The sequence below is a fragment of the Onychomys torridus genome, chromosome 6 (assembly GCF_903995425.1).
Source record: "Onychomys torridus chromosome 6, mOncTor1.1, whole genome shotgun sequence".
Lineage (NCBI taxonomy): Eukaryota > Metazoa > Chordata > Mammalia > Rodentia > Cricetidae > Onychomys > Onychomys torridus.
The window spans coordinates 14,680,554-14,694,120 of NC_050448.1; the positions used below are offsets into that span (position 1 = coordinate 14,680,554).

Sequence of the window (13,567 nt, forward strand, 5' to 3'; positions counted from 1 at the left end):
TGGTAGGCCCTGTTAAGGTGCGGAATATCCTCTGTTTCATTGGTGTATGTTGAAAAGATCCCCACTCACCCACAAGAAAGCAAAAACTCTGGCAGATTAAACACCAGGCTCACACTAAGGTTTGAAATCGGGTCTTCGGGATCCAATCTTAACCTCTCTAGACACATTACAACATGCAAAGCTACCACAGTGAAGGCAGTGTCTTCTAACATTGCAGAAATCTAAACAGAAAGGCCAGGGGCATAGCTCAGTTCATCACCATACAGAGATCTAGATTCCATCCTCCACATGGCATAAACTGGGCAGAGTGGCTCACGCATCTGATCCCAGCACCTAGAAAGAAGGAGGAATGGGAGGTCCAGGTCATCCCTGGCTACACACGGAGTTTGCGGCCAGCCTGGGCTACATGAGACCTGATCCCTCTCCCTTTCCCTTTCCCTCTCCCTCTCCCTCTCCCTCTCCCCCCCCCCCCCCCCCCCGCCTCTCTCTCTCTCTCTCTCTCTCTCTCTCTCTCTCTCTCTCTCTCTCACACACACACACACACACACACACACACACACACACACACACACACCATTTTAAGACAAAACATGTTCCATTCATCATTTACCCTCTGGTCAAAAGTCACTGAAACAGGTTAAGTCCCTCCTGTCCATACTGACAGCTCTCCCAAAGGCTATGAATACCAATCTAATGAGAATGATCTTTCCAACTCTGGACTCTTACTGTTGATATTTTTAGAATAAACTGAAACATTTGAAAACCAGGTGGTTATCACACTTTCTAAGTTAGTGCCCATGGCTTATTTTTTTTTTCTGCCCAAAACTTCTTTAGTAATTATTGTACATATGTGTAAGGGGGGGGGGGGTTTAATGAATGTAGGTGCACACACACATACACACACAGATTGATGCAGGTGAGCATCAATTAAGCCAAGTGTGAATCTGGGTTGTTTTGTTGTTGTTGTTGTTGTTGTTGTTTTTTTTGGGGGGGGGGTTGGTTTTGTTTTTGTTTTTTGTTTTTGTTTTGTTTTTTTTCTCCCACACCTGCTAGAGTTAAACCTATAGGTCATCCTGTCAAAATACAATTTTAGCTTTGAAATAAAATAACAGAACAGAAATAAACACAATCCATTAGAACTCCCTGCCAGTGTTGTCAGATAAAAAAAAATTACTGTGTCTCAGACAGAAATATCAATAACTTTAACGCATGTGATGTGTTAACAGGAAGCAAACAAGCAAACTTGCTCTCCGGTGACTGTCACTAATATTTATTCGTCCAGTGACTGTTAATCAAACCAAGTTTACAGTCCCGTGCAGCACCTGTCACAGGTGCTGATCGCTAATCAGCTATTGCAGCAGTTTATTCTGCTGCTGACAACTCGCAATTTTCCCCTGATTCAGCTATTTTGTCAGGTGGGAATTATGGCATACCGCATGTGACAAAACACATCACCCTTTTTCCCCCTTTTTTTCTTTTTTTTTTTCCTTGCATTTTTTCAGGCTTCTCTCTCCTGCTTTCTCCCCCTTTTTAGACAAACAATATCTGGGAACTCAGAAGTACTAAGGCGGAATGCATAATTAATTACCCAGCTTGCTCTAATTAGGGATGAATAAGTTGTGTCCTTCTCACAATCACAAATGTGGTGATGGGTAACACCAGTTTATGCTGTATTAACAGCAAATATGCAATCCTTCTGAGAGCACTTTTGTTGATGAATTTGATGAATGTGACAATAATTAGCGCAGACAGATGAGAGCTAAATTGCTACTGACAATGTAATGCTATCCTGCTCGAGGGCCTGGGAACGTGGCAGGGACCTGGGCCTCCATTCTAATTAATAGTCTTTTTTGTCCTTTTTTTTTTCCTTTTTTTTTCTTACCCCTACTGGCAAAAAAATAGGAGGGGGGGTATGCCGGTAATTGTTTTCCTCAAAGGCTGCAGGGAGTTATCAGGGTAATAAAGTTAATTAGCAGAACAAACATCTTTTCACTGCCTTACCAGTCTGAGGAACGAGGGTAATTCAAGCTGCTGGAAGATGTGACATGGAGGATAAGAAAGGAAATTCTAAACAGGAAACCGAAGAACGCTTCTCAGGCTGATGCATCACCAGATTCAGATGGCCTCTTTCACATCCCAAAGTTGCTTGTGTAAAGGACTTCATGGCTATGGTTTTGAGTTTTGGAAATAAAGTTAGTTGAGATGGAATACCGCTAGTTCTTTCTTGTCAGTGCTACTGGTGTCCTCAACTCTACCTTCATATCCTGACATCTCAGGCAGAGAAGCCGGCTCAGGCATTTTCCACAGAGAATGTTGGCCTTGGTGTTTGCCCTGTAGAAATGTTACACTCTCTGAATATTTAGGGATGAGGAAGAAACGGCTAAGCAATTTCCACCATATAGCATTTATTAATTCTCCTGTGTAAACTCAGTTTCAAAAGGGGTATTTTATAGCTCTTCTGGTAGAGTGCTTTTTGAGCTGCATGAAGCCTGGTTCGATCCCCAGCACCACATTAAACTAGTCCTGTTGACAAAGTGGCCCCGGCAGTTGGGAAACATAATTCAGGGTCATACTTCGCAACATATTGAATTTGTGGCCAACCTGGGCTATGTAAGACACTGTCTCAGAAAAGGGTGGGGGAGGGAGGTAAAAATACATACTATTTTAGTGTAGGTTTGTAATCACAAACGTTATTTTTATTTATTATTTTATGTGTGTGAGCGTTTTGGCTGCATGTATGTATGTGTACCATGTGCATGCAGTGCCTGAAGAAGCATTGGTTTCCCTGGGTCGGGAGTTTCAGAAGTTTGTGAGCCACTGTGTGGATGCTGGGAATTGAACCCAGGTCCTCTGCAAGAGTAGCCAATGGTCTTCACCACTAAACCATCTCTCCAGGTCTTCAAAACTTACTTTTATTAAAACATTTCAGTATCATCTTCGTGTCTGTTATGGAATTTTAGATAGCACTGAGCTATAATTCACATTGACACTATAGTTTTATTCAGCATGCCCACATCACCTAACATGAGTAGTTACAAACATGAGAAGCAGTGTTCACTAGGCATTTTGCAGATGTGGCAAGTTGGTTTTCTCCCTATAAAGGCTGCAAGTGCTCTGCTTTTTTTAAACATCAGCCACCTGAAACAATTGCTTAGTATCAAGTAAATTGCTGCTGGAGAGAAGCCTGAAGCCTTATAAAACCATAACCCTAAGAAACTGACCTTGGTATTCTTTTCGATCCATTCCATCACCTTCTCGCATGTGTGTGTGAGGATGCATATTTGTTGTCATGGTAGGTAGATGAGTATTTTATCCCCAGTAAAGAATATAGGAGTAAGTATCAGGTTCCTCCTGTGTTTGACTAACAGCATGGCAGCAGGCCCACTGTCCAGCTTAGAGCCCTGTATCAGTAGATGTCTACCTCACTAGGTCAAGCTCCTGATACACAGCCCTCCTTCCTGTGTCATTAAGATGCTGTGCCCGAAGCCTCTGCTAACCAGAGCACAGTTTGAACTGAGATCAGCCAACTTGAGCTCTTTGTTTGCTCAGTGGCCAGCATCTCTGTCATCTCTCTGCTCTCTGTGATCTCCTGCCAACATGGTTGACACAAAAGAAACCTCATGGGCCGAAGAGATGGTTTGATTGTTAAAAGTGCTTGCCGTTTGCAAGGTGAGGTGGCCCACACCTTTGATCCCATAACTTGGGACGCAAAGGCAGGGGGATCTCTGTGAGACTGAGGCTAGCCTGGTCTACATAGTGGATTCCAGTACAGCCAGAGCTATGTAGTGAGACCTTGTCTCAAAACAAACAATAAGGAATGTTTGCTATTCTTGTAGAGTATCCATCCCAGTTCAGTTCCCAGGGCACACATCAGATGGCATACAATTGCCTGTAACTTCAGAGGATCCAGCTCCTTTCGCTGGCTTCCTAGGACATGGCACACACGTAGCACACACATATGTACATACACACACACACACACACACACACACACACACACACACACACACACGAGTCTTAAAAGAAACCACGTTCCCTCTTGGGCCATGAGGCATCCCACAGCATAGGAAAAGGTGGCAGAAACAATCTCAAGAAAATGCATCTGCTCTCAAAAGCCCACATGTCACTAGTCAGAGGCCAGAATTGCAGGGTGTGACAAGAAGTTTCCATAACAATGGCTAAAATCAAGCCTTTGGGATTTTCCTGGTTGATCTATCATAAAAATTGTCAGAATGAAGACACTCCCAAGTCCACATAAACCAAGAGGTTTTCTTGATTTATAACGTAGAACCAGACATGTAATTCGGTCTGGTTAATTCCAGCCTTTTGCACTAACAGTAAGCATATTGGAGTGAGAAAGAAGGTACACATGCATTTGAATAGTTAGAAAATCATGACTGTGAAACTGGGGAAGACTGGGTTTGTGACATCATTGTGTAATTATTTTAGTCATATGATTGATTCATGAAAAACACAGCATTTTATGGTTTGTTCATTTGGATTCTACTTCTTAAATGAAGCTTGTTTCTACATCTACGAAATAGCATGAAATAATGCCAGCAATAATAAACTCATGCACATATATTGATTTTTAAAAAGATACTCTGGAACTCACTACTATTTTTGCAAATTTTTTCTAAGCCTATGGCACCTGATATTCCCAGGCAGAGTCCCATCCAAGATGGACCTGACTCTCTTAGCTTCCGAGATCATACAAAATCAGATGCATCAGGATGGGATGGCTTGAGACAAGGGTTTTTTGGTTTTTTTTGTTTTTTTTTGTTTTCTGATCTAGTAATAGAAGATCACGCTGAAGAATCAAGACTAGACTTAAATTTCATTAACCAATGTCACAAATTCACTGGGTCAAGGGAGAGACAGACAGACAGACAGACAGACAGACACACACACACACACACACAGAGATACATTCAGTCACAATTTGAGTTATTATCCTTTGCTTTAAAAACACCAAGCAAAAATGTTAGCATATAATCAAACTTTATCTTTGATATAAAAACTCTAGACCCACAAGATACTTATTGTCTGCTAGGTCATGACAATTTGACCCAAGCTAGAGTCATGTGGGAAGAGAGACTCTCAAGAAAATGACACCATGAGATTTCTTAATTTGTGATGGATGTGGGAGTGAGTATCTAGGCCATTGTGGGTGGGGCCATCCCTGGGCAGGTGGTTCTGGGTGCTATAAGAAAGCAGGATGAGCAAGCTACAAGGAGCAAACAGTAAACAGCACCCCTCCATGGCCTCTGCATCAGCTCCTGCTTCTAAGACCCTGCCTTCACTTCCTGCCACAACATCTCTCAGGAATGAAGTTTGTTCTGTGAGATATAAGATGAAATAAACCCTTTCCTTCCCATGGTCATGGTGTTTCTTCACAGCAATGGAAACCCTAGCAAACACTACTCCCAACAACTTACAACTATTCTTATTTTGCGACTATGTGAGCTAATAAATATTTATTTGTGTATTTATGTACACATGCACATGTGTGCACATGCATGTGTGCGTATGTGTGCACGCATGGGCAGAGTCCAACACCACCTCAGGAATCTTTCCCCAGGAGATGTTACCTTTCTTTGAGACATGTCTATAACTGGCCTGGAACTCATTGATTAGGCTAGGCCTGGTGGTCAGGAAGTCCTAGGGATACACCTGTGTCTGCCTCCCCAGCTCAGGACTACATGTGCATACCACCAGGCCTAGCTTTTTAAATCCAGGTTTTAGGGATCAAACTCAGATCCAAGGGAAGCATTTTTAACCCCCTGACTGGTCTTCATACCCCCATGAGCTAATAAAATGTGATATGAGTTCATTTATCAAAAGAAAAGTCTGTGAAAAATCCTAATGTAAAATTAATTGATTTTTTTTTTCTTTTTTGTAGAAACGAACTGGAATGTTTAGAGAGGAAGAGTGGTACAGGACACTTGTTTGTTTCCCTGAGGCCTGCACAGACGGTCTCACTCTGTCCTCCTGAGCTACTGCCTCCTGTGTCGGCATACAAGGTATGTCTTCCACTTGATCTCAGCCAGAAGGCAAGAAGGGATAAGGATTTCTCTTTGGAAAACTGATGTCGTGGTCGGTGTAGACGCTCTCCAAGGACAATTGAGAATTTGCACTTCCAGGGTGCTCTGACATGCCAGAACCCTGAGGGAGAAGTCTGATGTTCAGAACCTCAAGGGGTTTCCACCACTGGACAGAGACTAGAATTATACGTTTACATGAACAATTGCATCAAGCCTTAGCCCGTTTGCAAGTCAAAAGGGCTCAATAAGTGTGGCTGTGAGTCAGGGGCTTACCTGGCACCACAGGAGATTCAAGTCTCTTTTGTTTTAAAAAATTTGACTGCATTTTTATTTATTAATTTGTAGGTGTTGGGACGCACATGCCACAGTGTGTATGTGGAGGTCAGAGGACTCTGTGGGAGTCCTGGGTATCAAACTCAGACCCTGGGGCTCGGTATCAAGTGGCTCTACCAGTGGGGCCATCTCACCAGCCTGCTCTTTATCTTTTTCTCTCAACTCCTGAGTCATTGTCCCCCTGCCCCAGTCTGACAGATTCTCAATCCCCAGGGCTCTGGGCTATTCTTTCTTCTTTGACTGCAGAGGAGCATTGCATGTATAACTAATTGTCAAGAAGGAGGAAACAAGCCTTGGTTTCTGTTTTCAGACTCCAAATTCCGAAGTTACTTAAGTGATGTCAGTCACTGGAACTCTGCCTTGCTTTGCGAGATTGCTAGGCACTAATGATGAGAGTATGTGTGCAAAAAAATGTTTGTACACAAGGTGGTGATGTTAACAGCTGCCATACTTTTATCCTGCTCAAGACACCAAAAAAAATAAAACAGCACAATATCTCCCTGAGTGATCACCAAAGGGCACGTTCAGTTGTTTGCCATGGCAGCCGGTCCGCATGCGGCAGAGTTGTGGGAGAGAGGGGATGGCAGGCTGAGATCAGGCTGAAAGGGCAAAAGAATTCTTGCCACAGTCAGGGTTTGGGAGCTTGGCCTGGTACCCACTGGATGCAGAAACGTGCAGGTCCTAAACCTAAATCAAGGTTGCATTTGTAATTGAAATAGACCGTCCCTCAGACAGCCTTCTTCCCAAAGTCCCGACAATACACAGTTTCCTATCTCTGGTCTTCATGTAGCCTTGATCTACTGAAGCTATGCTCCTTCCCTAATGCACACCACAGGTAGAAATTCAACTTTTACTAGTATAGTTCAGAACCATTAAAAAAAAAAAAAAATCAAGGTTTTTTTTGGTTCACAAGGTAAAGTGTTCAACCCGAGCAAGTGTTCATGACCTGAATTCAATCCCTGAAGCTCACATGAAGGCTGAAGGAGAAAACCAACTCCACAGACTTGTCCCCTGATCTCCCCACATGCACATCATATACATGCAACAAGAAGACATGAAAAGCTTTAAAAGTAAAACCTTGAATATATGTCATAACTTCAGTTTTTCCTAATCAACACTACAACATACACCAAACCTAAACTAGCTCATGGTGATGATGCCTACCCAGACACAAGTAATTGATTTTATTACATATTAAATACCAAAATTCATCTATTTGGTAGTAATATGTATTTTTTCATGTATTTCTTATGGGACATGAATGAATGTGACGTCAGGGAACGGGGTTTGTTGTTCAAGATTGTGGGCAGCCTGTGTGCCATGAGCCAAAAATCACAAGAAGAATTGTTTTCAGCTTTAAGATTCTCTCTTCGTGGTGAAAAGAGTAGCAGTTGTTATTTGCAAGCTCGAAAGAGAAATAACTGTTGGTAGTCATGGAAAGACGAGTTTGAAACTTAAATCCAAAGAGAAGGTAAGCAGCGCTGTCTGTAGATTGTGGCCCTGGCTTCTTGTCCCGGCTCTGTTGATTTGCTTGGGCATGCTGTCAGCCACCTCTCACCTGGGAGAAGTGATATCTTATCAAAGCCCAGACAGCTCCCCTTCACAACAGACAGATAACAGGGCCTTTCAATTTATCATATGGAAGTCTAAAAGAACCATGGGAACGATTGGTCAGCTGACAGTTTGACAGACAGCTTGACAGCCCTTGGAGCATCATGGGAAATGGCTGTCAGCTAATTTTCAGAGCAACCAGAGAGATAACCTTCAGAATGGGGAGGAAAACAAAAATCTGAATATTTGTATATGATCCAGTAGCAGAACAGTTTCACTGATGATAATTGTGTGAACCGGGCAGCTGGAAAGAGTTATCAAACCTGAGAGGTTCCCGGGCATGGGAGTGCCCCCATCTCCTTAGAGGTCTTTTATCCCTTTATTCAAACGTCATTAGAAACATACTTACATAATCTGGGGCTCGTGACACGGGCTAAGTATGCAGCTGTCCACTGACAGTACCCTGGTTTTAGTCATCTTTCCTTAAAGCATAATTGCCTATGTGTCATTTCCAAAACAAAGTTGGTTCATTACAGCTCTAAGCAGAAAGCCGCTTCCTGAGGAGTCACACAGGTCAGATTTTGTACTCTGTGTTATCCCAGCCCTGGAAGGTCACAGTCACCTTCATGGGAGAAAGCAAGAAACAGAAGCCAGCTGAAGAGCGCTGAGGAAAGTGTATATATTTACACATTCATTCATGCAGCCAACAAACATTGAGCACTTACTGAACCTAAGCATGAAGAGGGGGAAGGGCCCGATGGGGAGAAGACGAAGAACACCCAGCTTTCAACTTGCCCATGGTTCAGAGCCAGGGCAGACAGTTAAGTGAGAGGAGCTATGGAGAGGTCAGGCCCATCCAAAGCTCAGGCAACTGAGGCCTGTATTCCATGGCCGACTCATCTCCTCCTTATGCCCTCAAGTGTACCACACGTGCTCTAACTGGAAAAGATGCAACCTGAAAAAGTGGGACTTCAAAGAAAAAATAAGCACTCCATGTTTACACATTTGCCAAGAGCCACCTGAAGTCACAGCATGATTCCAGAAGCAATAGAGAGGCAGAAGGATGCAGGTAGAGTCCCCACAACTGGATGGGACCCTGACGTCACCTCAGGCCCTATAGAGTTGAGCTGCTTGTTTTCAAAGCAAACGCTCAAACTCTTTTTATTTTAAGATAGTATCTACCATTTTGAAAATTCGAAAGAATAAGAAGAAGACCCTGGGGTCAGTTGTTAACAGTTTCCTGCCTTTGCGGCTATCATACCTTTTTCCTCTCCATCACATGTGTATACAAACGCTGTATTTTAACCATATTAATAGTGAGGAAGAAGGTGGCACTTGTGTCTGGCTTGTGTTTGTACTCCTTCATGAGCCTGGTGATGTCTTTATGTATTAAACATGAGGGACAATGGATGACATTGAAGGTAAACCTTGTCTTTGATTTTTCAATTTGTTTTCGTGTATAAGCTGGCATATACCATCTTTCTAAATGTATCTTATACCTTAGAAAATGTTCACCTTGGAAACAACAAGGTAGCTCAGTGAGTAAAGGCTCCCGAGGACAAGCCCAGTGACCTGAAAAATCCCCAGGAGCCACATGGTGGAAGGAGAGAACCTACTTCTACTGTCCCTTTATTACACACACACACACACACACACACACACACACACACACACACACGTGCATACACACACATATGAAAGGAGAGAACCAACTTCCACTGTCCCCTTTCTTACACACACACATACATACACAAATATGAAAGGAGAGAACCAACTTCCACTGTCCCCTTTCTTACACACACACACACACACACACACACAAATAAATGCTTTGGGAAAAAAACAAAAAATGTTCATCTTTCTGAAATATCTGCTCAGTCAATCCATGAATAAAGAAATTATAGTGAAGATGTCACATGAAGTTATAGAAATGCTTCAGGGAATGCTGAGTGTTGCCTCGCTCCAGGACAAACACATCAGCCTTTCACACTGGACAAGAAAAGCAAGGATATTTCTGGAAAACATTCTGCCACTGGCCCCATTCATACTGGCCCCATTTGACCACTTGACACTTTGGGGACAACAATCAGCTGGAACTCACATTCCCACATGGTCTTCCAAATCCAGAAATACACAGCCAAACAAGCCAGATGGGCTACGAGAGTGGCTAGCGTTCCCCCAGGCCTGGGAAGAGCCAGTCAACGACTTAACTGTTGACAATCAAATGGCCTACGTGTAATTCTTCACAAGAAGATGCAGTGTTAGAAGGAAAAAGTACATGTGCAGTTTGCAAGACAACCCACAATGTCTGGGTACCGCCCAGGCAGATCTAATAGGTGGGGGTGACAAAAAGACACATTGTACTTATTTCAAACTGGGAGAGCAAGATGTGGGAGGGAGATGCGTCATAATTGATCCATGGATCAGATCCAAGTGACTACGGAGCGGCTGAACTCAGAATTCTGAATCAGAGCTGTGGTTAACATGTCTTTTCCTTTCCCTGTCGAAATAAACTCACGAACATGGAGTCCTAACAGATTCCAGATGCGGCTCCCTGTTCACCTGATATCAATTAAGTTTCATTGTTAAAGACTAATGGAGTCATTCAAGCTGACTAAATGGGTAAATATAAAGCTGGCACCAAATGGCTCATTACATATTTCATAGTAACAGCAAAATTTGCTATCTGGAAACAGGATACATCCCTGGAACTCCAGTTAGATTCACACTTTCACAGAAAGACATTTGCAAGCTAAGAATCCCACAAGAATCATGAAGTTCCCAACACTGGAGAAAGTTCATGTTTGCTGAGGGATGGAGAGACATTTTCTTCAGTGGTGTAGCCGCTGGAAAGGTGTCCATGTTCTTGTAAATAATACATCAGCCATGCCCCTGTAAGTAACCCTACTTAAAATAATTGAATCACAAAAAAAGGGGGGGAGAGAGAAAATAAGACGGGCTAGCTGGGAAGAGAGAAATTAGCAGAAGAGGGAGTGGTGGGGTGAATGTGTTCAAAATACATGTGTACATGTATGAAAAATCATATGAAGTCCATTATGTACAATTAGTATATACTAGTAAAAAATATTTTTAAATTCCACAAAAAGAATTATTTAATAAGTATCATAAAACCATTTAATTTGTGGAGTGTGGTTACCCATGCCATGATCTTAGCACTCCCAAGGCAAATGCAGATGGATGTCTGTGAGGGTAGGCCAGCCTGGTCTACACAGTGAATTCCAGGCTATCAGGGACTACACAGTGAGAGCCTGTCTCAAAGAAAACAAAGCATGTAACTTAGAAGATGCTCCCTAGGTAACCTCACTATATGTCCCAATGTGTAAAGTGAGCTCCTGAGCTGCTTTGGGAAAGGCCTGAGACTGTGGCACTGGCTACCAGTTGCTGTATGAGCTGTGTGTGCACTGCCACGTGTACCAAAGCAGATGACGTTAGTGATGGTTTGGCTCAGAGTACATGTCACTGCCCCTGCAGGGGAACCAGGCATCTCTGTGACCCAGATTAGAATGTTAGAGTTTTATGTCAGCCCTCCTTCTACAGAGGCATTGATACAGTGCTTCCTATGTGAACCATTTGTTCATTCTTTACCTTGTTTTTCAGACATCTTACCAGATTTGCTAGATTGTGGCGTTTCTTCAACCCCCAATCCTTTCTTTTTCTCTTCTTTTATTATTGTGTGTGTATGTGTGCACACAGGGGCAGGGGGTGGGGCATGCCACAGCACACATGTGGAGGTCAGAGGGGTCTCCTTCCACCTTTATGTGGGTTCTGAGGATGAAGTCAGGCTAGAGGGCTTATCTGATTGGGTGATGAAGCATCTATCCACTGAAACATCTTTCTGGCTTGAAAAGCTTTTCCTTTAAAGTGCCCTACTTCATGTAAACATTATGACATTCACTTGTAAATTATTAAAAATCCTGACCAGTACAGTGAAAAGTGAATTTAAGTTTTTGTAATTCAACTGGGTATGGTGGCGCACACCTTTAATCCCAACCCTTGGGAGGCAGAGGCAGGTGGATCACTGTGAATTAAAAGCCAGCCTGATCTACAGAGTGAGTTCCAGGGCATCCAGGGCTACGTAGTAAGACCTGTCTCAAAAAAACAAAAACAGCCGGGTGGTGGTGGCGGCAGTGCACGCCTGTAATCCCAGCACTCAGGAGGCAGAGGCAAGTGGATCTCTGTGAGTTTGAGGCCAGCCTGGTCTACAAAGTGAGTTCCAGGACAGCCTCCAAAGCTACAGAGAAACCCTGTCTTGAAAAAAACCAAAAAAAAAAAAAAAAAAATTAAAAAAAAAATAAAGGGGGTGGGTGGGGGCTGGAGAGATGGCTCAGAGGTTAAGAGCACTGACTGCTCTTCCAGAGGTCCTGAGTTCAATTCCCAGCACCCACATGGTGGCTCACAACCATCTGTAATAAAGTCTAGTGCCCTCTTCTGGTCATACATCCTGTATACATAATAAATAAATAAATCTTAAAAAAAAAAAAAAAACAGAAAAAGTTTTCAAAATTCTGCTGGGTGTAGTAAACAAAGCCTGAGGCATTTGGGATCATCCTTGGCTACATGTGGAGTTCAAGGCCATACATTTCTACATGAGATCTTCCTTCTCTCAATTTTTTAAAGTCTTTTTAATTTATTTTTATTTTTTGTGTGCATTGGTGTTTTGCCTGCATGTGTGTCTGTGTGAGGATGTTGGATCCTGGAGGTACAGACAGTTGTGAGCCGCCACAGGGGTGCTGGGAATTGAACTTGGGTCCTCTGGAAGAGCAGTCGATGCTCTTAATAGCTGAGCCATCTCTCTAGCCCCTCAATTTTTTTAAAATATTCAAAATGTTCCATACTGTATTAGCTAGTTTTTGTTGTTGTTGTTGTTGTTTTGTTTTTCGAGACAGGGTTTCTCTGTGTAGTTTTGGTTCCTGTCCTGGATCTTGCCTGTAGACCAGGCTGGCCTCAAACTCACAGAGATCTGCCTTGCTCTGTCTCCCAAGTGCTGGGATTAAAGGCGTGCACCACCACTGCCTGACTATTAGCTAGTTTTTATGTCAGCTTTACACATACTACAGTCATCTGATAATAGGGAACTTCAGTTAAGAAAAATGCCTATAAGATTGGCCTGTAGGCAAGCCTGCGGGACATTGTCTTGATTAATGATTGATTCAGGAGTGCTAGCCCACTGTGGGTGGTGCCATCCTTGAGCAGGTGGTCTTATAAGAAAGCAGGCTGAGCAAGCAGTGAGGAGCAACCCAGTGAGCAGAGTTCCTGTTTCCATCCCTGCCTGCAGGCTCCTGCCTTGAGTTCCTGCCCAGGCTCATCAGTGGTACTTGGGAAGTGTGAGCTGAAATAAACCCTTTTCCCACACACTACTTTTGATCATGGTGTTTTATGACAATGATGGAAACCCTAAGATACACATTCATCATATTCGGTCTGTTCCTCCCCAGCACACCTGGTGGCTTGCCAGGGAAGGGGTCTTGTTTAATTTCCACAAGATGTTTAAGAAGCTCTCTAATTGTCTACATACTAAAAAGCAACCATACCAGAGAATCTACCTGTGCTCACGCTATTACGCTTTGAAATTTTCTCTCTCTTTTTACAGCTTAAAAGTTTTGGTTTTTCTTTTTTCA

General features: G+C 43.0%; 1 long non-coding RNA gene across 1 annotated transcript in view; it reads left to right on the forward strand.

Moving 5' to 3' along the window:
- The window catches only part of LOC118586042, a 493,690-nt gene that overhangs the window by 298,889 nt on the left and 181,234 nt on the right, over nucleotides 1–13,567 (forward strand). The window contains exon 3 of the long non-coding RNA XR_004945273.1: nucleotides 5,903–6,023. This is a non-coding gene — a long non-coding RNA (uncharacterized LOC118586042). The remainder of the gene's footprint in view (nucleotides 1–5,902; nucleotides 6,024–13,567) is intronic.